Source organism: Lygodium microphyllum, chromosome 16, assembly GCF_053477565.2.
Source record: "Lygodium microphyllum isolate KBCC chromosome 16, Lygodium_microphyllum_v1.1.10, whole genome shotgun sequence".
Lineage (NCBI taxonomy): Eukaryota > Viridiplantae > Streptophyta > Polypodiopsida > Schizaeales > Lygodiaceae > Lygodium > Lygodium microphyllum.
The window spans coordinates 108,452,994-108,476,605 of NC_141150.1; the positions used below are offsets into that span (position 1 = coordinate 108,452,994).

The following is a 23,612-nucleotide window of genomic DNA, read 5'->3' on the forward strand; positions in this document are numbered from 1 at the left end:
TCTGTCCAGCCGCGACCAGGTAGTTGCATATTGTGCGGAATGAAAAGTAAACCTTGAAAAAGAAGGGTGAAGCCACGACCAAAGATCTTGCTTGAGCACGTGCAAAGCAAAAGAACTCCACACCCGGCTTTCCGGCGTATCCATTACCGAATGCCCTGAAGTGGACTGAGAAGAGTCGACACACATATTGAAATCTCCCATCAAGAATCCCCTTCGGCCGAGTGACATGGAGCCCTGCAAAGTGGACCAAAGATCCCGCCGGGATGCGGGATCATTCGGAGCATAGAGGCCCAACAGCCATAAAATCTCGCCTTCAAATAAGACTTCGATCACCAGAAAGCGGCCCTGCACATCATTTTTAACAAGGACAGGCTGATATTTCTCATGGACAATCATCAGCACGCCCGAATAGTGCGTAGCATGGGTCCCTGCATAAAACAGGCGGAATCCATGACAATCCATCACTTTTCCTGCTTCACCGTGACTTTTGTGCTCAACTGCACACAATACATCCCACTGGTTCTCGTGCAAGACGGTCCACATGGCATGTTGCTTATGGCGAGAGCAAATGCCTCGCACATTCCACGTGGCTATCTTCATGTATCCTCAAAGAAGGAAGTCAGGAACGAGGCACCTGCTGCCTCGATTTCACCTTTTCCGCGAGAGCATCCAGGACACCCTCATCCAGAAAATCAGCCAATACTGCAAAAGAATTCTGGCGACCTGCTTTGGAGGTAGAAGGGCAATCCACTGCCTTGGGAGAGGGGCGGGGATAACGCCGATCCCAGGGTGTAATAACATTTCCTTTGGCATCGAACGCCAGCTTGGCAGGTGGGCCTCTGGGGCCGTCGGTATAGGCTCTCCTTGGAGACTGATTGCGGGGGCCCGACGGGGCCCTAGGACGCGGAGCCTGCTGTGAAGTGGCCATTTCTTTCCGGCGCGTATACGTGCGCACGGAATCCTGGGAAGCGGGAGGCCCAGGATCCGCCAGGCCTGTATCCAACTTTTTACCTTTTTGAGGACGTGCCTCAATCCAGTCAGTACGACGGGAATCCACACTTCGGACCTGTTGTTTGCCTTTGTCCATGACATGAGGAGACTGAAGGGCTTCCTGGGGCGTGGCATCAAGCACCATGTCGTCCTTGGGCAGCACAACCTGCGCATCATCCGAAGACGATTGCTTTTCAGGGCATTCGGCCATGAAATGCCCCAATTTACCACATGAAAAGCAATGGCCCGCAAAGTTGCCCCATTTTAAGCGAAAATACAAAGGATGCATGCCCGAACAATTGAGGCGAAGCCACGCGGGCCTTTTCTTGGCCGTGTCCCATAGCATGCATAAACGGTTGCGGTTCATCGCCCTGAGGCTTGGGGGAACCAGCACTGTTCCCACAACTGCCATCGCATCCTTCAACATGGGCCAATAGACCGCCGGACAGTTTTCCACCTCTACCCACACCGGGCATTCGCGTTGAAGCAGACGCTGGAAGTCGGCCATGGGGCGCCATGGCACAACATGAACCAAGCGGCGATCAAAGAATAGCGGCAACTTGGACAGGAGCTCAGCGCGATGCGTTTCCGATTTCAGCAGGACCTCATAAAACCCGCGAGGTCCAAGGAAAATCTCCTCAACCGACTCCCCTTGCAATAGATGGTGCAGCCACTGGCGAATATGCGAAAGCATTGGGATCCTGCCAGTGAAGAAAAGAATAACTGCACGGTCATAGAACACCGAGAAGGATCGCAAGACTGATTTGGGGTCCACCGTGGCTTCCAGCACATCATCCGTTCCCGCAACAGAAAAAGATTCGGTATTATGCTGGACATAATCGCCAAGCAGAGTATTGGCGAAGTCCAGCAAATGCTCCCAGTCGATTTCCTGCGAATCCACCGGATCAGAGGCCACTTGCGCATAGGAGCGTTCCGGAGGACTCATTGGCTCATCAGGCGTAGGCTTGGAGCGTTTGCCGGCAGGCGGCTGTTCAGAACTCGGCGGCAACTCCTCCGTGCATGGCACCATATCTTCCGACTCCTCTGCATCGGAATCAGGGCCAATGGCTGCCACCGTCCGGTCAAGAAAATCCAAATCCAGGCCAGCCATACTGCTGTCTTCACACAGAGGACGAGCTCTCTCTCTCTCTCTCTCTCTCTCTCTCTCTCTCTCTCTCTCTCTCTCTCTCTCTCTCTCTCTCTCTCTCTCTCTCTCTCTCTCTCTCTCTCTCTCTCTCTCTCTCTCTCTCTCTCGTTGTCTCTCTCTCTCTCACGCGCTGTGCAGGTCCCGCAGTCCTGCAAAATCAGTGCACCACCTGGCTGCAGCAACAGGACTGCAACGACGAACAGGACAGACACGCGCCGATGAACCGGGGCGCCGTGTAACGGGTCAAACACAGGAGGCTTAAACGGGGCTGCGTCAGCCCTGCACGCTGACGCAGAGCAGTCAACCACAGGCGGAGCACTCTGCACAGGTCAGACGTCGACGGGGCAGGCGCCACGGGGTCAGGCCCAGGGCAGGCATCGATGGTGCAGAGTTAAAGGGCACTGCAGGTACAGGCGACGGGCAGCGTTTAACCACCAGGGCAGACGTCAGACGTCGACGAAGGCGGGCACACAAAGGCGCAGCAGACGTCCGGCGAGCAGTCGTGAGACGTGGATGAAGGCGGGCGCAGGTCCAGACGACGGGCAGAGACTGACAGGCGCAGGTACTGACGGGCGGGCGTACCTGCGACAGGCGTAGCGACGGCAGGAACAGGCGGGCGCAGCAGCGGCAGGTACCGACGGGCGCAGCAGCGGCAGGCACGGACAGGTACCGACGGGCGCAGCACGGCAGGCAGCGGCAGGCACGGACGGTCGCTAGGTCACGGGGGTTGAAGGCCCGCCATCGCTGCTCCCTCGCGCTCCCAGCGATTTACCTCTTTCTCTCTCTCTCTCTCTCTCTCTCTCTCTCTCTCTCTCTCTCTCTCTCTCTCTCTCTCTCTCTCTCTCTCTCTCTCTCTCTCTCTCTCTCTCTCTCTCTCTCTCTCATACACGACAGAGTATGGCAGATACCACTATTACTGCCACACAGCCTACAGGAGTACATCATCACTAGACCTCATCTTCTGTAGGTGTCCCTTTGGATAGAGCAGTGGCACTTAGCCGGTCTAGGCGCCCATGTCCACCCAGACGAAGGCCTGGACATCCGCACCACTGACAAATTAAAGCCATCATTGAGCGCCACAGGAGACAGATGCCGAGACGCCTCAGCCATGCAAAGATGCACCTCCTTTAGAGGACAAACATATCATTGATGGAGAGTTTTCCTTTTTCTACTTTCACTTTTAGATCATTGACATGTTTCCCGTTTATAGGACACTATTTCATTTTTTCAATCTTATAGGGATGTTTTTTTCAGTCTTATAGGCATGTTTTTCATCTTTTCTCGTTCTAGATGAGAAACACACCATCATTGTATGTATTGCTTTGGTCTCATAGGCCACATTGGCCTTTTTAGAGACATTAATAGATCTCTCTCTCTCTCTCTCTCTCTCTCTCTCTCTCTCTCTCTCTGTGTGGTGTGAGGCAGACTTGTCGTGCGAAGAATGTACCTGGCGTGAGGCAGACCTGTAGTTAGCAATATAGTGTTGCAGAGATGTACTGAATGCATTGATGTAGGCTTACTGTATGCAGTAATGTACTGACAGCAAGGTACTGACACAGACCCAGATGCCAATGTACTAAGGTTGCAGACGTAATCAGATTGATATGACACAAATGTACTCAGAATGACATGAATACAGACCTAGGTGAATGTACTGATGCACTGGCTTGTGGACCAAGCAATGATGCATTGACTTTGATTTTGATCATGTCCTGGAGTATGCAATAATACACTGACTGGGGCTACAATCTGTATTTTTGCAGTGACTGTAAATATTGTGAAAGCATTTGGGCTCGTAAAAGATTACTGGGCTTACAAAAATTTAGTAAGGAGTTAGGGAAACTCTGGAAATTTGCAGGAATCACAGAAATTGCTCTGATTTGACAGTACAAAGTACAAGTTGAGTGGCTTTGCACACAGTGTGTGAGAGATGGATATTTGCATTCAACGTCCTAAAGCAAGAGCAATGGAAGATGGTAAAAGCCATTGCCAATGTGGGTCCATGTAAAGGATGAACCGGTGTCACATACAACGACATGAGAACGAGAAAGATTAATGAAGATGACAGGATTGATAGAACCCTTGATCCTATTCGGGTTGCATGGATAAAATATGGTTGCTCCATTCTCACCGGCGGATGGAGTGATTGTAAGAAACGGGGCATCATCAACATACTCGTCTCATGTCCACTTGGCTTACTTTTTGCGGGCCGTAGATACCAACAAGAGGGGGAGAAAAACGACATGTGCATTCATCTACCGCCACATTCGACAAGCTATCATTGAGGTATACATTGCAATTTGCATTTTAAATTTGTTCCACTTCCTTTCATTGTGATAGTATCATGATTCATGATTGAAATTTGATTTATACATAACTTATAATTTGTAAATTGTGGTTGTAAGTGGGCCCCTCAAATGTGGTGCAAGTTATTACCGACAATGCATCGAATTGTGGCACATGGGCCGTTTGCTTGAGGCCGAGTTCCCTACGATTGTGTGGACTCCATGTGCAAGTCATTGTTTGGAATTGCTCATGGAGGACATTGGAAAGCTCAAGTGGGTGAAGAGGGTGGTCCGCAAAGCTACATCAATTGTCACATTCTTCACGGTAAAGGTAAAGGTGCTTGCGATGTATCGTGAGCATAGCACACTGGAGTTGAAGAAGCCTTCTTCAACTCGCTTTTCTTACATGTGGTTGTTGCTGGAGCGCCTTTATGAGGTGCGGTCCGCTGCCTTGCGCCAAACAGTGGTGTCCACTCTATGGAATGAGTGGGATGAGCATGAGACAGAGGAGACCAAAGCCATGCAGCGCTTGTGCCTTAATGAGCAATTTTGGCAAAAAGTCCATGCCATTGTTATTGTCGTGACTCCCTTTTATAGGGTGTTACGTATGAGTAATTGTGAGGGATCCACCATGGGCCTTCTCGTTCACTTCTTTAGAGCGGCAATGGCGGAGGCACATGCTTGTACAATGATCATAGAGACACAACGTGCACATGTTTTAGAGATAGCAGAGAGGAGATGGGCATGGATGCATAAGCCCATCCATGGTTTTGCTGCATTGGTACATCTGGCCAACAAGTCACCGGCGGTCATGGATGATAGAGAGTTGCGTTCAGACCAGCTTGCTTATTTAACTCGTGTGGTCCCTGTGGATGACCACAATGCAATGCTAGAGGAGCTAGGATGCTATGCAGATCAGAGAGGGCATGTGGCTTTTGCTTCTCCCACTTGTTGGAGGAGAGAGTCGCTTGTGAAGCCTTTGTTTTGGTGGCAAAACTTTGGATACGCACTAGAGACCCTTCAGCCCTTAGCCATGAGGGTCCTTGCCCAAGATTGCTCTTCGAGTGCATGTGAGAGAAACTGGAATGCCTATTCTCTCATTCACACAAAGATTCGTAATCGGCTTAGCACACGACAGTTAGAGCGACTAGTCTATCGCCGCACTAACTTACGCATGATGAGGGCTATGATGAGCATGGGTAGTCCAAAGCAGGTAAAGTTTAAACACTTAACCATAACATTTAAAATTTGTTGTTTTAACTTTTAAACTTTGAACTTTGAAGTTTAAACTTTATTCTTTACAATTTAGACTTTAGCATCTACAATGATCGATGATCAATCTTACATGCATCACTGCATTGTGTAGGTGAATGTTGATACATTTAAGTTGACGGGCAATACTCTTCCAAGTATACATAAGGAGGTGGACCAGGAGAAGGAGATGATTTTCGCAGAGCTCTATAGAGAGCTTATAGCAACAAATACTCATGACACTCGCAATCAGCATGCTTGTGGGCGAGGAGTTCGAGTAGGTGGTAGCAGGGGCATGGTCATTCGACGCCCTCCATCATCGAGGAGGGGTGGTTCGAGTGACTTGCAAACATATATAAGGCGGGGCTCTAGTAGCTCACATCTTGTGCCTCATGATGACATAACCCCCCTTGCCTACACAGCAGCCACCTAGGGAGCCATCATTTGATGATGATGGTAACCTCATAAGTGAGGATGAGTATGAGTGTGTCTCATCATCGGATGCCGAGGAGTCATCTTCAAACTCTCTTGATGAGCACTCAGATGGTTCTAATGATGATGATGATGATAGTTATGCCTCATCATAGATTCATATGACATAGGTCTCTCTCTTTTTTTGTATCAGATACACTAGACTGTAGACTGTAGTTGTATCGCATGTTTTGCGTAGCCCATGCGACCACGATGGTCATCCTCATGTATTCATCTTATTTTGTAATGAAATGGCTAGTTCCACTTCAAACATGTATTCTATGATCTATCATTTAATGTTTTATGATTTTTGTTATTTAAATAATCATCTTAAAAAAAATTTCGTACTAATATCGTACCGTACCTTATAAAATCATAAGGTACCAATTAGTACCGTATTTTATCGTACCATACTGTATCGTACCTTTCGTACCTGATAACTATGAGTGTAAGCAACAACTGGAGGAGAGAGAAAGACACAACAAACGCAAACTCTGGATGATAGCAACAGTGTCTAGATGATGGCGACATGTCCAGCTAATGACGTCAACAGCAAATGCAAGGGTTTGAAAGTAAGCAATAAATCCAAGGAAGCAGCGACAACTACATGATGAAGACAACAGCTGCAAGATATAGACGAAGGCTGGAATCAAGCATCTGATGGTAATAGAAGGCTATAGGAAGCTCTGACCGTGATGTCCTCCATGAACGGGGTGTGGCAAGCAGAGATACGGCTTCTGAAACCTGCAAAAACAAGATTGAGGGAGAGTGGTAGGCTGCATGCCTATTTATAGAAAGTTTGGGGCACCCAAATTAGGATTTTGCATGTGGGACACAAAAACTCTCTACGATTGCGTCTCTTTTTAAAATAAGAAAGTTTTTTCATTAAGTAAGCATGTTTTGGGGCTGTTAAGATCAAGCTAATGTATTTTTAGCTCAACACCAACTACCAAAATCCTATGACCTAAAAACATAAGAGAGATATCTTCCTAGGCCTTAAGCTATCATCCAATCTCATCCAAAAATTTGTCAAGAAGGGTCTAACTTCAAAACTCCTCAACTCTGTTATCCCGATCTCTTAAAAAATTCAATGAATACTACGCTGAAATGGTCCTCCAAGTGTGGGTCTACTCCATAGCAATAGCCTCTTTGAAGGCTAGGCTGCAATGGTCCCCCAAGTGTAGGTCTAATGGATTGTAACCTCCATAGCAATAGCTTCTTAGAAGACTTCTCACCTATAAGAAGATCCCCTAACAAATGAGCTTAACCAATAAGACTCTACCTTGGCTATCTAGGTCGTTAATCCCCCAACCACCTCAGTATCTAGGCCAAATAATAACATCCCAAGCCACCTTTGCCCTAGATAGGCTCTTGCTTTCTTATAGGAGAATTTTTGCTTTTTAGTCCAAAACTAATGTTTTCAAATAAATTTTTGCTTTAAAATACGGTCATTTTTTAGCCCCAAAAATTTGGCGAAAAATCCAAGTTTTTATCACCATAGAAGCGGAAAATACCCCGAAATGTCTGTTGGAAGTGCTCAATTCTCTGAAATGGCTTGAGAAATCTTGAAATATGTTTCCTTGGGGACACATTTTCCCTTGTTGGAAACTGCACCACATGACGCTTTCCCTTCGATCCAAAACGTTTCACCTAATATTTCCATTATCAATTGGGATTTGGAATGCCAAGTGGCAAATTTGTAAAACTGGACATGGGTTTAGGCCATGATAGGCATGTGCCTTTCTATCAAGAAACCCATATTGCTTTGCTTTTCCTTCCTTAGAAATGTGTCATTCCATTCTCTCTTTACATTACTGCCCCTTTATCTCCTCTCCCACCTCTTACTGACATGGGTTTTCCATTTCCCTCTTCTAAAAGAGAAGCAAAAATGTTTTGGAGTTTTCCTCAACTATACCTACAACTACATTTTGCAAAAAAAAAGTATGCATATCTTCATATATCCTAGAAAAATATGATAAAGAATGGTTAAGTTGCCTCTCAAGCTAAGAACTTTGTTACAAAATTATTATAAAATATTCAAGGGGGATGCTTGAAAGAAAAAACCCATCATAAGTCTCTCTCCTCCTAACCAAATAAAATTCCTAATGAGACACTTCAATTGGCCAATGCATGACTTGAAGAATGCCAGAGAATGCCCAACAAGAAGTGATATATCACATGGTCACCGGAAGAATTTATTAGCCATAGCCACTCTCCCTGCTAGAGAAAGCCTCCTAGTACTCCGATAAAGGAGATTTTGCCTAATAATCAAGAGAAGAGGTGTCAACTACTACTCTAAGATAGTGTCAATTCACACATCACATCCAAGTTATCTCACTACGGTCCCATGGGGAACCCGATGAAGTCATCATGGGGTCTCCAACTTGGTTGCCTAGTGTCACATACCCAAAAATCTATAAGACATCTGCCAACTGATGAGAGCACAATACACTCTCCTAAAGATTCCCATGGCTGCAACAAAGACACCAAAGTTTCCCTCATATCCATCTAGATGTACCTTTTTCCTTCCAAAAAAATGTGGCTAGTTATATTACTCAAAAGATTTTACAAAAAAGTAAATGTGCTCACTAGACTAGCTAGAGTTGATACAAAGTCATACTAGAATCATATGCACGACTCTCAAGGGAATCTATCACTAAGTCTCCAAAAATCTAGATATACTACTATGTCATCTACACATTGCACATCAAGTAGCTCATTTAACTTTGGGATAAGCAACCTAGTACTGCTAATGCCGATTGATCTGTAAGTCAACAAGGAACTCATGGTGTCTACTACAAATAAGAACAAGAAGGATGTGAGCTCTCTATCTTACCAATCACTAAATAAAGAACAACTCTCATCTAGCCCCACTAAGAAGGACCTAACTACTAAAAAACAAAGAGTTTCACCCTCTCTCACCCACTACTTTAGACATCCCATCCTCAGTACAATGCCCTCCAAGATCTCCCAATCTATTCAATCATATGCCTTCTCAAAATTAAGAAGTAATGAGATTCTCTTTTCTAGCACGGGTAGGAGCAATTGACTTCCAAAAGGTGAAGATTGTGAGAGTGCGCAACGGAAAAAGAAAAGTGAACACGGAGAGAAGAAGGAGACAGTCAGACCCAACATGTAGTTTTACGCGTCAGTGTGGGCATTAGACAGTAGCAAGGGGATGAGAGAATAAATAGGGCTGACTAGTCTCAAAGAATCAATGGTGGATAATGAATGTGGGAGGTCAAGCCGCCTATATATAGGCAAAAAGTGAGAAAACCCTACATATGGTCAAACCCCCTAAAAAATTAGCGAAAAGTGCACAAAAAGAAATGTACCAATGTGCCCTCCATCTAAAGTGACTAAAACACATAAAATGACAAACGAATACAATGACAGAGCTCCTAATGTCCTCGTTTGACTCAGATAGAGCCTCACAAGCAAGAGATAACCACATAAGATACACATGACTACTAACACCCCCTCTAAGACCTTGGATGTGGCAGAAGACCAAAGGAGATGGAAATCTTATGGTGGCAAGAAGAGTGCCAATGCCAATGAAGTCCATCGATGAAGAATGCCAGCCAAGGAGCAAGAACCCCTCTCCATATTAAAATCCAATCAACCGAAAGACCACCAAAGGGCAAAGGAAATGGAGATGCCACAAACAAATCACTCCAGAAAATTCCAATGGGGGATGGATGAGCCAAGACGCAAATCCAACTATGAGACAATAGCAAGGAACTATTGAAGGGGCCATAAGCTGCATAGAAACAAGAGGGGAAAAGGGCCAAGCAACAAGGGATGGTGGCTTGATGACAAAAAAAAAAGGTTGCCACATAAAGGAAAGGCCCAAAGTAGACTGGAAACCTAAAGAAACTCCCCATGATCTTGGGAAGCCTCCTCTAAAACACAAAGGGCTAGGAAATCCACAACCGCATCACCGATATGATCCCCCTTTGAAAAGGATGGGAAGCATCAAGGAACCACCAGAGGAGATGTTGGGGGATGGGAGGAAACCTGTGGGATAAACAGTGCACAAATCGAGAATGGGTGTAGCTATAGAAAGTTGACTCGGAGGGCAATGTAGCATAGATAGCCCACTCTCCTACCAATCTATCACAAAAGTGACTCCTCAAGAAGAATCCTCAAAAAGAAACTCGGCTCGGTGAAGATAACACAGATCCGGAGTCTAGGAAGGCCATAAATTGAGAGGAGAGGGAAGCCGAAGTCCAGAACATATAGGTCTCACATTAGAGGCAAGGTGTCAACACCACAAATATGCACTGAAGAAATGTCATCAATAGTGACGATACCCTTTAACGAACAAAGATCCTGCAACAAATCACCTCGGGAAGTCATATGACTCGATGCACCGTTGTCTATGAGCCAAGGCTGCTCAAAAGACAAGACGATCATAGAAGGCTCCTTCACTTGATAAATGTGTAGAAACACGGACTCGGTGGAAATAGTGAATGACGAAGTAGAGGTAGACGAAGGCTTCGATGTAGATCCACCCTTTGCTCCTAGACGAAGGTATGGGTATTTCCTCTAGAACTGCTCCTTAGGGTGTGAGGTCTTCCCACAATGAGGACACGTGGGATATCCTCTAAACTTTCCCACAAAAGTTGTAGCAAAGTTGAGATGACTCCAACTTCTTCCTCGTCCCTTTCTTATGCTTGGCATATCTCGTACCTATAGATAAAGTTGCATAAGCACGGCCATGTGCATGAGCCCTACAAGAATCTGCTGGCTCACTGTGACGTGCATCTTGCTCAAGCACCGATGGGACTAGCTCCTCCCAAGTTAGTGTCTCTTGACTACAAGAAGTGAGAAAACTCGTGTAGAACACATCATAAGTCGGTGATGGAAGATGTGAGAGAAGTGTCACAGCTAGGTCCTCAAAAGAAATGCTCCAACCAAGGAATGAAAGCTCATCCTATGGATGTGATCCCTCATCATAGGGGAATCTAGGGATAATCAATGTCCAAATGTCTAGATTCGGAAGACAAATACCAATCTTCTCCAAATCTCTACGGCAATGTGAATACGTCTAACATGCACTAGCACAAAATCTGTACAACTCAACAAGAGAAAAGAGTAGGCTCTCGCATTTAACCAATCCCATAAAGCTGCCAAATCCATGGTTACATCATCATGAGGATCCACAGTAGGTCAAGATATAGGGACTCTAACAAAATCCCAAAGGTCACACTCGTTGAGGAGACACTCCATTCAGCACGACCATAGAGGATAGTTCGTCCCATCCAGCTTGTCGAATGCAAAGAGAGAGGGTAGGACTGGCACCTTCTCAAGAGATGCCATCAATACCAATCCGGGACTACAAACCCTGAAAGAGTATAATCGGAACGAGTGATAGGATGGTGGTCAATCTAAAGGATCCTGAACCGCATGATCCCCCATTGCATACACATCAGCCATATTTGTCCTTCAAGAAATACCTGCAAGAAAATAAAGATGATGTTGCAACTAGAATGAAAGCGACCAATAATAGGTGTCCTCAAGATAATCGGGGTCCATCGGGCCATGGTACAAAAGAAGATTTGACTTAGGAAAGGTAGATGGGAAGTATCCAATCCCAAAGAGAACACACAATGCCAAGCAAAAAGAGGGTCCAGTAAATGCAAAGGAAAATAGGTCTTCAACCTGTAATCGCAGCCAATCCAAGGGCTGGTAGTGTACCAGGAGTGCCCGTAAATGGTGTATCTGTAATAAACACAAATCTGCTCTATTGCTGGCCTGAAAAAGAGGCCGCCCAGCACCTAGAATAAGTCATCCTGGTCAAAAAAGACCAGCCAGTCTAAAATGTAGCCGGGCAAGGATGCTGTCTACCTTTAAATCTTCTGCCCAACAAAGAACAGTACTGCCTAGCAAAAAGGAGGCTGCCCAACAGCAAAACGCAGATTCAGGCTGGGTGCAAACAATGCAGGGCCTGTCTCTGTAGCAAGTGTGCCAGGGGTTGCTTGCATAAAAACGCAAGTCATGTAGGAGACTATTCCAGTAGACCCAAAAACGCAGTAGACAAGCAATTAGCCTTCATAATCGCATGCCTCAATGGGCAAAAAAAGATCGCCCAGACTGGTAGAAACCACCCAGGTGCAAATTGAAACCGCCCAACCTGCCAAAAGCTACCCAAGGGCAAAAACAAAAATCTAGCTTGGTAAATGTAGCAGTAAAGCAGAAGACGATCCCAACTTCTAGAGAAGTAAAAACAGCTCCTGCCGATGCGCACGCTCCTGCTCCGCCCCCGCCATTGTACCAGTTTCCCCCGCCTTCTACTGCACCTACTCCCCCGCCTTTCCCCTCCCCCCCCGCCTTGTCCCTCACATGACTCTCCCCCAGCGCTGCCTCCGCCTCCTGCTCACCTGCTACTCCACCCATTCCCTGGCGGGACCCCCCCAGTGCTGTATTTGCCTATCCCACGCCCGCCTGCAGTTCCTCCCCACCCCGCCAGATCTCTGCCGTCTGAACTTGCCCTGCCCCGCCGGCTGAGAGCCTGAACCCCCGCCTCCTCCACCCTGACCCCCCCCCGCCTCCTCCGCCTCTTTCGTACTGCAGCCCCGGCCCCATCTGACAGGCCCAACACCCGCTCTGTTGCCATTGTGAGCCGGTTTACAGTGGTGCCCAACAAACCCCCCCTCCTCGCCATCAGCCCCCCCCCCCCCCCCCCCCCCTCCTTCACTCTTGTTGCTCCCTCCCTCTACAGCAACTTCCCCTCCCCCTCTGACGGCGCAACAGCATGTTTGGTACGTTCTCGGCAAGGATGCGCAATGGAAACCTCTGGTCAAACGCCAGTGCATTCTGCAAGTGCCCCCAGTCAAACACCTTGCGTGTTGTCCTCTCTAAGGAACAATGCCACAGAGCTAGAGCTTAAAGAAACAACGATCTTTAGCCAAGTAGTAGGTCACTCCCCATCCAGGGCCCAGCTTCAGGATTGGCTTCACTCCACACTGCGCATCGGCATAGCGCAAATTGTGGAGGCAGTTCTAATGGGCCAAGGGATCTTCATGGTATGACTCACCTGGGCTAACGCAGCCCATGAGTTACTGGCCAATTCACCCTATGCTTCCATGAAGGGGGTCATCTACATGGTCCCTTGGTACTCTGGCTTCACAGTGGAGGCATTCGCACTCCACAACAAGTTCCTTAAACACCCAGTTACCCTTCTCTTCCCTGGACTGGCGATAGAGTATCGCCAATTGGTGGAAGACTTTGGACAGCTCTTCGGCATTGTCCTTCCAGCCTCTTTTGCGAACTCAGTGACAGCCGCAAGAGTCCCCAAGGTATGGGTGGCAGTGAAAGAGACCAAGAATATTCCACAATTCCTAGAGATTGAGGCAGGTGGGCACTCCTTCAGACAACGGGTCATTGTGACTGGACAGCCAGGGCAATGCCTGCGCTACCATGACTTTGGTCACCAGGCAACAGAATGCATGTGCTTCGGAGCTAGGGCGTCTTCGCCGATAGGCCCACAGGTGGATGCGGACGGTTTCACACAAGTACAGAGACCCAGAGAGGGAGACGGCAAGGGGGGCCGCAGGCAACTCCTTAGACACAGCCACAGCAGCAGGAAGCAAGAGGGCGAGTGTCGCCCCCCCAGCAAAGCACCACGCGGCTCCCCCCCCCCCCCCCAGCACGCCCTACCCGACAAGACCACAGGTCCACACATCCACCCCCCACAGAGGCGTCATAGGCCACCTCAACCCGAGGGCCCACAACCCCCACCCCCTCCCCACAACTCCCCCCATGACACCCCCCTTCCCCCAGAGCTACTGCCCCCCCCCCCACACCCGCCGGGTGCCTCCGACCACCCAAACCATCCCTCGATCCTCCCCCTCCCCACCATCACCCCCGCCAACCAAGTCCCGCCCCCCTCCCACAGGAGGTGAGGAGCCCCAAAAGCCGACATCCTCCACCCACCGGCAGTCTAGCCCCCCTTCCCCCCCTCACATAGCCACTAGTTCATCCGTCCATGCCGCCCGTCACACTTTCCCAAGACAAGCGCAGCTGCTACCACCAGAGTTTTTTCGTAATGGACCATGGTCTTACTTGAGAGTTGCGGAGCGCGGAGTGTTCCCACTACCCCTGGAGGTGGGAATCTTTATGGTACACAAGTCTAGGAGCGGCAAGGTCCATCTACTAGCACCATCAGATGGATCAAACTACACCTTTTTCCTTCAGACCTCTCACACAGGAGACTGGACGACGACTCAGATAGAGGAGGAGGTAAAGAGCCAAGTGGCAGACCACATCTCCCACAGGATGGGAGAAGGTGGACTGGCACTTTTCTCCAAGCAGTGGCCGGGTTGCATGATGAACATTAATTGGTGGGCTGGGGCCAAGGTCCCTCATCTGAGCATTATCTTTCGAGCCCCTCCGCAGTGGAGACCACCGATGGATGTGCTCAAGTGGCCCCTAGCCCAGGCGGCCCGTTTCTACCAGTGTACGGAGTCTCGCCTCTCAGCATGGTTGCTAAATGCCCTAGTGGTACCACCAGGCCCATCCATCACCCCCATGGTCCCAAGGGTTACCATTGGGAAATGGAGTTCACCATCCAGGCCAACAACAAAGCGTATACGCATGCCTCATAGTTTCTCTTCTTCGTCAGCAGCTTCCACACCGAACACATGTTTGTTCGGTCAGTCACAGGTCTCCCTATGAGTTTACACCTTGCATCCTCGAATGTGAATAGCCTCCACTATAGTGGGGCACGTGGTTCCAGGAAGTTGATTGTTCAACAGGAGGTGCAGCCTACCCCTGCCAGACGGATCGACATCTTACTTCTACAGGAGCACAAGCTCCCTCCCGCCTAGGCCCACTGGGTAGGGAAGGTACTCCCGGGCAGCTCGCACACTTACTAGGAGCACGTCATCGGTGCCCATGGCGCAGGAATGGAGGCGTATGCACCTCTATTGGCTCGAGTCTCACCGCCTGTGTACGAGACCACGAGACGATAGAGGCAGGGAGGGTTCTATGGATCCTATTGGATATTGGGGACTCGTGCCTTGGAGTCCTCAATGTCTATCCCCCTATTAAGGTTAGGACATGCAAGAGGTTCTGGGTGGAGATCACAGAAGGACTCCCAGAGGTGTACTCCTGGATCATTGGAGGAGACTTTAACAACCTGGAGGCTCTAGAGGACCAGCACGGTAGAGGCAAAAACTACCAAGGCATGGCTCGGGAGGAGCAAGAGGCATGGGAGGTCTTTCTATTGGCAGTAGGAGCACGCAATGCCTGGAGAGACCCTGCCTTCCACAGGGGGGAGAGGTCGCTAGACTTCTCTTGGGGATACAGGCGATTAGGTGGAGTCCTGCAGGAGGGGTTGGACAGGTTCTATGTGGGAGAGTGGGGATGCTCTCTTGGAGGCCAGATTCCGGGCACCACGTTGTCCGATCATTGCCTGGTTCTCTTGACACTTGATCCCCCAACATCTGTCCTAGACACAATTCTGTCGGATCCCTAACTCGATCTATAGAAGGGGAGAAGGTGAAGAGACAAATTGAGCAGATTTGGACCAGGGATTGGGGCAAGAGGGACCGGATCGCAGAGGAGGTTGCAGAGGTCCTACCCGAGTCAAGTAGTATCTGCCACGAGGCAGCCATATACAGGCTAGGCAGCAGAGCTAAGAGGAGGAGAGAGCACTTCGGGGGGACCTTGCAGCCATGTAGAGATTATTACAGGAGGCACCAGGGGATCCCACCCTCCACGGACAGGGGGTGCGCGCACAAGCAGCCATCACTGGCCTAGAGGACAGGCGCTCGGAGTTCTCTTTCCGCACCTCAGCAACCTTCCGGGCACGGAAGGGAGATACGATGTGCAAGGAGTTTTTTCACGTGCACCAGCCTCGCACCTCAGGAGAGCAGATACGCAGCCTTCGGGATCAGTATGGGAGCACTCGTTCTGGCCCAGATGAGGTGATAGAGATTACCACCGACTACTACAGACACATTTTCCAGCAAGAGACAGCCTCAGCTAGAGGAGAGCGATGTAGACAGCAGGTCTGGAATCACATACCGTCTCTCGTCACACAGAGGACATGGGACGCTCCCTCCTAGCCCCCTTCATGAAGAAGGAACTAAAGGAGGCTTTCCATACACAGGACAGGCAGAAATGCCTAGGAGAGGATGGCCTCTCTAAGGCTCTCTTCACTACCTACTGGGAGGTGGTGAAGGACCCCCTACTGATGGCCTTCCAGGAGATTTTCACTTCTAGATAGATGCCAAGGAGTCTTTCGGCAAGCCTCATCAGTCTTCTCCCCAAAGGGGGAGACCGGTTGGAGCTTTCCCAGTGGAGACTGATCACCTTATTGTCAGTGGCCTATAAGGCACTGGCAAAGATGATTGGTAGGCGACTACGCCCTGTGCTCCCAGACATCATTCATGACATACAGACAAGCTTTGTCCAGGATAGGAGCATCCTAGACAATGCATTCACATTCTTTGAGGCAATAGAGTGGGCTCAGCACAGTGGACAAGGATTGGCTGTACTACTCTTGGATTTCGAGAAAGCTTATGAAAGGGTGGACTGGGATTTCCTAGAGGGTACCATGATGAGGTTGGGCTTCCCCCATTCTAACTTCCAGTGAGGGAGGAGAATGAGCTGTTAGACTTGGAGTATGCAGATGATACAGCATTGTACATAGAGGATGATGAGTTGATGCTGGAGAGAGTGAGGCTGGCTCTTGAGGTGTTCTATACTGCAGCGGGAGTGAAAATCAACTCGCGAAAGTCGGTTGGTTTTCTCACAGACCCGGACTCTAGCACAGAAGTGGGGCGTCCACTTGGGATTTAGATGGGTGAACAAAGGGCAGACCGTGCGTTACCTAGGATTCCAGGTGGGACTTGGCATCACTTCTGCCCAGCAGTTTCTTCCAGTCTTCGACTCTATTCGGAGGAAGCTGACCTACTGGAGTACTACTCGCCTCTCACTAGCAAGCCAAGCCCTGGTGGTTAACCAGGTCCTCCTAGCGACGGCTTGGTACATCGCCACGAGTTGGTGCTTCTCCTCATCCTGTGTAGTGCAACTTCGCCACCTAGTGCAAAACTTCATTTGGTCCCAATCAGACGGTTCCAAGGATTCCAGGGCCAAGGTGGCGTGGGCGACCATCATCCGGCATCAGTCAGAGAGAGGGCTTGGGATCATAGACAGAGTATCAGAATATGGCCCTATTGGGCAAGCTAGTAGTCCACGGCCTCACTTTAGGAGGGCAGATCTAGAAGATCCTATTGCAAGAAGGTCTTTAGGATTGAAGACCAAGGCTTGGCAGTGAGTGGAGGCCGTCCCTAAGGTGGATCTTCACGACAGCACACATCACCCCCCCAAATCCCCCTTCCTACGCAACTTGCTCTATGTGTGGCACGGCTTCCGTAAGGCCCTAATCCAAAGCCCCCCAAACTACCAAGAGGAGATAGACTGTCAGCCGGTGCTCTGGAATCCCCAAGTCAAAGATCCGGAAGGGGCACAGATTTGCAAGCGCCCCCACATCTAGTGGGCTGGTTGGGAGGCCTGCTCGGGCTCATACCATCAGGACATGGCGGGAGGTGTACAGGATGGTGTACAAGGCTTCAGATGGAGACAGGCATATGGACAAATACCCTAGCAAAGGATAGGACTTGCCAGCTTTGTGGTCGAGAGCCTGAGACGGAAGAGCACTACATATGCAAAAGCACAATATACTATGACATACGAGAACGGTACCACTACCTCAGGAGTGGCTTGCTCTCCCGATACGAGAGCCGATAGAGCCCAAGGAGGTATGGACGGCTAGGTTTTCACCAGCAGGTATCCCCCTACAGGTGGCAAGTAGAGTGGGCGGCGCTCCAATTGGGACCTTCACCGCGTAGGGGGGGGGCATCTGGCTCTTGATAGAGGGCAGCAGGATGAGGGGATAGCTGTCCTTTCATGGAGGAGGATCCGGGTGATTGGCCTTCAAGGGAAAACATGGCAGTTGGACCCTTTTGTCTTCTGGGAGGAGCTCAGGGAGTGGCGCCTCTGAATCTGGGAGGGCAGGCCACTTGATGAACTGGAGTGGGATCTGGAAGAGTGGCTATGGCCGGCCACTGCGGTTGCCAAGAAGCCACCGAAGCTCCTAGAATACACAACCAGGATTGGCAGACACGTACGAATGCAAGAGGACATGGATTGGGCACCGTCACGTAGCAGGCACTGAGCGGAGCACAGCATCACGGAGCCTTTCCGACATTCTGGCGCTGCCTATGGGATAGCTAGAGGCTGAGGAGGGTATCGTATCTCTTATGGCTGGTGGCACATGGAGGCTTGGCAATGGGAAATTGGCTTGCCCATATGCAGAAGGAGGAAGGTTGTAAGCGCTGCATACAGCAGCCTCTGGAAACCCCAAGCACTGCCTTTGGTCGTGTGAGGAGGCGCAGATCGTGTGGAGAGAAGCATGCCGCATTCTTTGCCGTATAGCAACTTTTATGCAAAGAAGCTAGAGCTGACTAGTGTACATGTAAATGATATCTCCATGTATTTTACTATGGTTGTTTCTTATGAAATCTAGAGCCACATAGAGTCTATCTAAACATATTATAAAAATACATGGGTTGGTTTCAAGAGAGCCCTAAAACAGGAGTATTTCATAGGATGCAAGACATGATATTCATTATCGAGTCAGGGTCATGCACAGTGGTCGGTTTGGAGGCTCTACCCATCTGCCAGGTACTGGAGCCCATAGCAGACCGCTCTGAGGTATGGGAGATCATAGGGAGTCATGCTGGATGGTATATCTAGAAAGCACAGTGTGAGGAGGCTTTTGGCAGAGAGAGACTTTCAGTACAAGAGACCTTAGCAAAGCTCTGGACCTCCATCATCTACTCCCTTTGCGACCGATGGGATCAGGTGCAGGGCAAGCCTAGGGCTCGTCAAGAGCTCTGTCGTCATTTCATGCGCACTTGGGGCGGCCAGGACCTGTTTTTCGTGATGCAGACAGGCAGCCCCAGATGGCGATACACCCTCCCTCCATGGCTTCTTGCCCCTATCCCCCCTAGACCGCCCTGAGAGGCTTGTACATCTGATATATCTGTGACTTTGCATCAGCTTAAGCTAGTTTGTTGAGCATGAGCAGTTTCTTGTATTCAGTGTTTATTCTGAAGTAATATAATTAGCCACATTTTATTTGTTAAAAAAAAATGTAGCAGCAAAGGCTGGAAACAGGTTGCCCTGCCTTGTTTGACTCCAAACGCAAGGTCTGCAACACATATAGAAGGTTCCCAACAAGTTTCATCACGGACAGCTAGCTCCTCTTCAAAATCTCTAGCTCCCATACATGGCTCTGATACCATGTGAGAGTGTGCAACGGAAAGAGGAAAGTGAACATGGAGAGAAAAAGGAGGCAAGAGAGAACACAGGAGAGAAAAGGAACAATGAGACTGCAATGGCTAAAGGTACAAGGCTGCAACAATCAGCCCCAACACATAGCTCTACGCGTTAGTGTGGGGACCAGACGGTAGTAGGAGGATGAGAGAATGAGGAGGGCTAGCTGATCACAAAGGATCAATGGTGGATAATGGATGTGGGAGGTCAAGCCGCCTATATATAGACAAAAAATTTAGGAAAACCCTAAAAAATAGCCAAAGAAATGCACTAATGTGCCCTCCATCTAAAGTGTCTAAAACACATAAAATGACAGACAAATATAATGACAAAGCTCTTAATGCCCTCCTTTGGCTCAAACTAAGGCTCACACACAGGAGACAACTACACAAGACACACATGACAACTAACAAAGATATTGTCCAAGATACTGCACTACGAAAAAAAACATGTCTATGTAGTAGATAATGTAAAGTATGAAAGGGGAGGATAATGTCTACGCGCAATGGATAATATCTAGGTCATATAGTACAAAGAATATCTCTATGAACATTGTCTACATTTTTAGTCTAGAAGAAAGCTCATGCATGGAATCCATATTCTAATATAGCTTCCTTTTTATAGATGAAATTAGCCTCCTAGAGGCTTTCATCCAATTCCCTATTTGCCTATCCAACTACAAAGGTCTAGATCCCCAAAATCTTGCAGTTGATTCTCTCCGATCATTGTCGTAGTACAAGTGGTCTAGTATCTAATACTTAAGTAGGCTCCTCTAACTCTCTTGAAGAGAACCAACTAAACCGGTGAATGATCCCAGTGAATGGTCTCACGAATGATACCAATCAAGCCAGCTATGACACAAGCCCAACCATTCACATAAAACTTGGAAAAAATCTTGCCCCCTACTCTCTCTCTTCTAGAGAACTAAAGTGAGCTTGTGCCAAACTCCACTATGAACCAGGTATCCTATCCTTTGATGTGGAATAGCAACTCCTTCCAAGCAACCTACTCTCCTCATCTAATGATCCTTATGCCCATGCCCCTCCCATCCTCCAAGGCCTCTACCATATTGAAATTCCCTGCTACTATCTAATGGTCAACCTAGGGCAATGGCTAGCTCATAGTCACTAGAAACGTTTTGTCTTTTCTCATATTTCGAGGTTTCAATGTTTTGTTTCATTGCCTACCTTTCAAGGTTTCAATGAATGTTATTTATTATTTGCTATATATTGCTAATATTAGAGGAAAAAATAGATCCATTAAATGAAAATCTTCATTCCACCTAGATCCTAGAGTCAAAAGTCTAAAGCCTAAAACAAAACTATGTATTTCACCTACTCATTACTCATTTAGAATAGCATTCACGATTTACAAATCACAACATATAGGCTAAAAGATATGGATAATACCTAATGCAAAGTAAAAGTGAAAGTTGATGTTCATGAGTAGAATCCTTGGTAGAAGGCGCATGTTTCTTGAGGAGGTGGAGGCCCAAGGTAGAGGAGCATGAGGAGTGTCTAAAAGAAGTGGAGGAGGGGCGGAGTGTGGAGGAGGAGGAGAAGGAAGAGGGAGAGATGAGGTGGAGGATGAGGAAGAGGTGAAGCAAGAAGAGATGGAGGAGGAGAAGGAAAAGTTGCACAAGGATGAGAAGGTGATGGCGTGCACAAAGAGTGTCTGGAAAAAAGGAGAGCTAAAAAAGAAGAAACAAAAATAAACATTTTGCGTGCTTCACTATTTCCTGTTTTGTCAGGGTGAAACAGGTTTTTTGGTTTTACTATGGGCTAGTTGGGAGTAATCCAAAACTGCCCTGTTGCATTGGCCATTCAAGGCATAATTGGCCAACAATCCAACAAGTTCATCATCCATTCTCACAAATATCCACATGGCTCTCCTTGGAATAACGATGTCTCACCCCTATATTGCTCGAGTCCACTATTCTCTAGCTCGAGTCCACTATTCTCTAGAACAAACAGAGACTCCTACCTAGATCTCTATCTTCCAATGTTATTGCCCAATAAGTGTAACTCTATCTTGGTAAACACTCTCCGTAGCATCCGTTTGGAAGTGAGCAACTAAAGATTTGACATCGAGTAGGATGGTGGTGACTGTCACCTCCAACTACTTAAATGAGTTGAATTGAACCTTGAAGCCCCTGTTTTCCAAGGGTACCTACAGCCCGAGTTCGGGTGTCAATGAGGGCCACCTAGATAAAGACCTTAGAGTGTGCAAAGCAGTTATTTCAGATTTATGAATTTATTTGCTTGCTGTAATTAGTGTTAAATCAGTTCATCCACCATCCTGTCCAAGAAAAAAAACTTGTTTTACAAGCTCCCATGGCTATTGCACATGCCCGTCAATGATGTACAAGGATGTCAAGCAAAAGTCTTTACAACTTCGAATTTCTTCGTAGCAAATTTTAAGGGGTGTGCACCGGTGAAATGTAAAGAGTTAGAGGAGACTCTAAAGGTTCTCTCAATTGTCTCAAAGCTCAAGAGGGGTAGAGGAGAGCCCTCAGGATGTGTGAAGAAATGGTATGGCAAACACAAAGAAATGCAAAATGTAGGATGCCATAATGAACATGATCTGTAGAATGAGTGGATGAGAATATGAATGATACAATGAGGGACCTCAAACCCAAATGTCTCAAGGACCAGGGTAGAGGTTAATAAGACTAACATCCGTGTGCATCATATGGATCAACAATCTCAAAACACAGCAGCAGCAATCCCCCAAGGATGAAGATGATGTAGGCAGCAAAACAGAGAGAGCATAACACAGTCCTCCAGAATATACCCAATGGCAATGATGAGTGGATCAGCAAAACACAGGCAGTCAGCTGAAAAATGCAGCAGTCACACATACAGATGGTCACCAGTGATGACAACAGCAGGATGAGGTGGTGACATCAACTGGGCAGCCAGTCTCCAGTCAAAAGAGAGCAGTTTTGCAACAGGCTGAGGTGATGATGACCGCATTGAAAATTTGGTCCCTGAAGATTACAATCATCCCAGTTTTGCATGTCGGATCAAATCGTCCTTTTTCACGTATTAAAAGCTGGCCTATAGAGACATGGATTTGAAGTTTGAACAAGTTTAGTAGCAACTTTCATGATTCATGTGGCATAACAAACTTCATGTGGATTAAATCAGTGACAAAATTGGAACAAGATTTGATCATTACTCCAATCCATGATCCCATGCCCCTCTTCAAGCAAATGAAGAAGGCCACCCATTGGAACCTCAGCACTTTCAAGACACATTATGAGAAATTAATATTGGCATCCTAGAAGTGTCAAAACCCATTTGTTAGCAGCATGACTGGAAATTTCCCATAAGGTAACATCATGTTTTAGTCCTTCTCGGACATATTTGCCTCAAATCATCGTGTTTTTAGTCCTTCCAAGCATCCACCCTAGCTGTCACCAAACTCTACTCCACAACAAGTATGCCCTATCTGGGGACAAGCACACAAGTTTACCGTAAGTGTAGATAAGATGCCTGATGCCAATCTGTTGAGAAGAGCTAGATAAGATGCCTGATGCCAATCCGTTGAGAATTTGGAATAGCTCTCACCAATTGTAATTTCTCCCAAAAAAACTAGAAAAATCCATGTATGTATCAATTTTTCAGCACATAAGGCCACTATCTGCAATGGCTTTCCTTTAGCCTGCATTGATAGAGGACTGGAGGGTGTCAAACCATTCCATTCTGTCTATATTTCCATGGATACCTCTAGCAGCTACAACCAGATTGACATCCACCCAGATGATCATGCAAAGATTGCCTTTATCACCCAATGGAGCACTTTCTAGGACAACAAATTGGCTTTTGGTCTCAAGATGGCTCCAAGAAAATTCCAGCAGGACGTGACAGTGAACTTTCAACCATGTTTGAAGAGCACTATTGTGATAAAGGTGTTCAAGGGTGGTTCTGAGAATCAAAGAAAGCCCTTTGATCCTCTCCAGAGCCAGCATATTGCTGAATGACCTGAAAGATTGGTGCTAAGGATAATCCATACACCTCCTCTATGACAAACCCAATCATTGACATAGAATCCCTCAACCTTGGAAAGGATCTAGATCTCCCAAACTCCACTATGAACCAAGCATCCTTTGCTAT

The 23,612-nt window shown here is 47.7% G+C and overlaps 1 protein-coding gene and 1 pseudogene across 2 annotated transcripts in view; one reads left to right on the forward strand and one right to left on the reverse strand.

Moving 5' to 3' along the window:
- LOC148023220 (uncharacterized) overlaps positions 1-23,612 on the reverse strand; it is a 255,169-nt gene that overhangs the window by 146,014 nt on the left and 85,543 nt on the right. The gene's annotated exons all lie outside the window — the stretch shown is intronic.
- LOC148023221 (uncharacterized) lies at positions 4,598-6,260 on the forward strand (annotated as a pseudogene).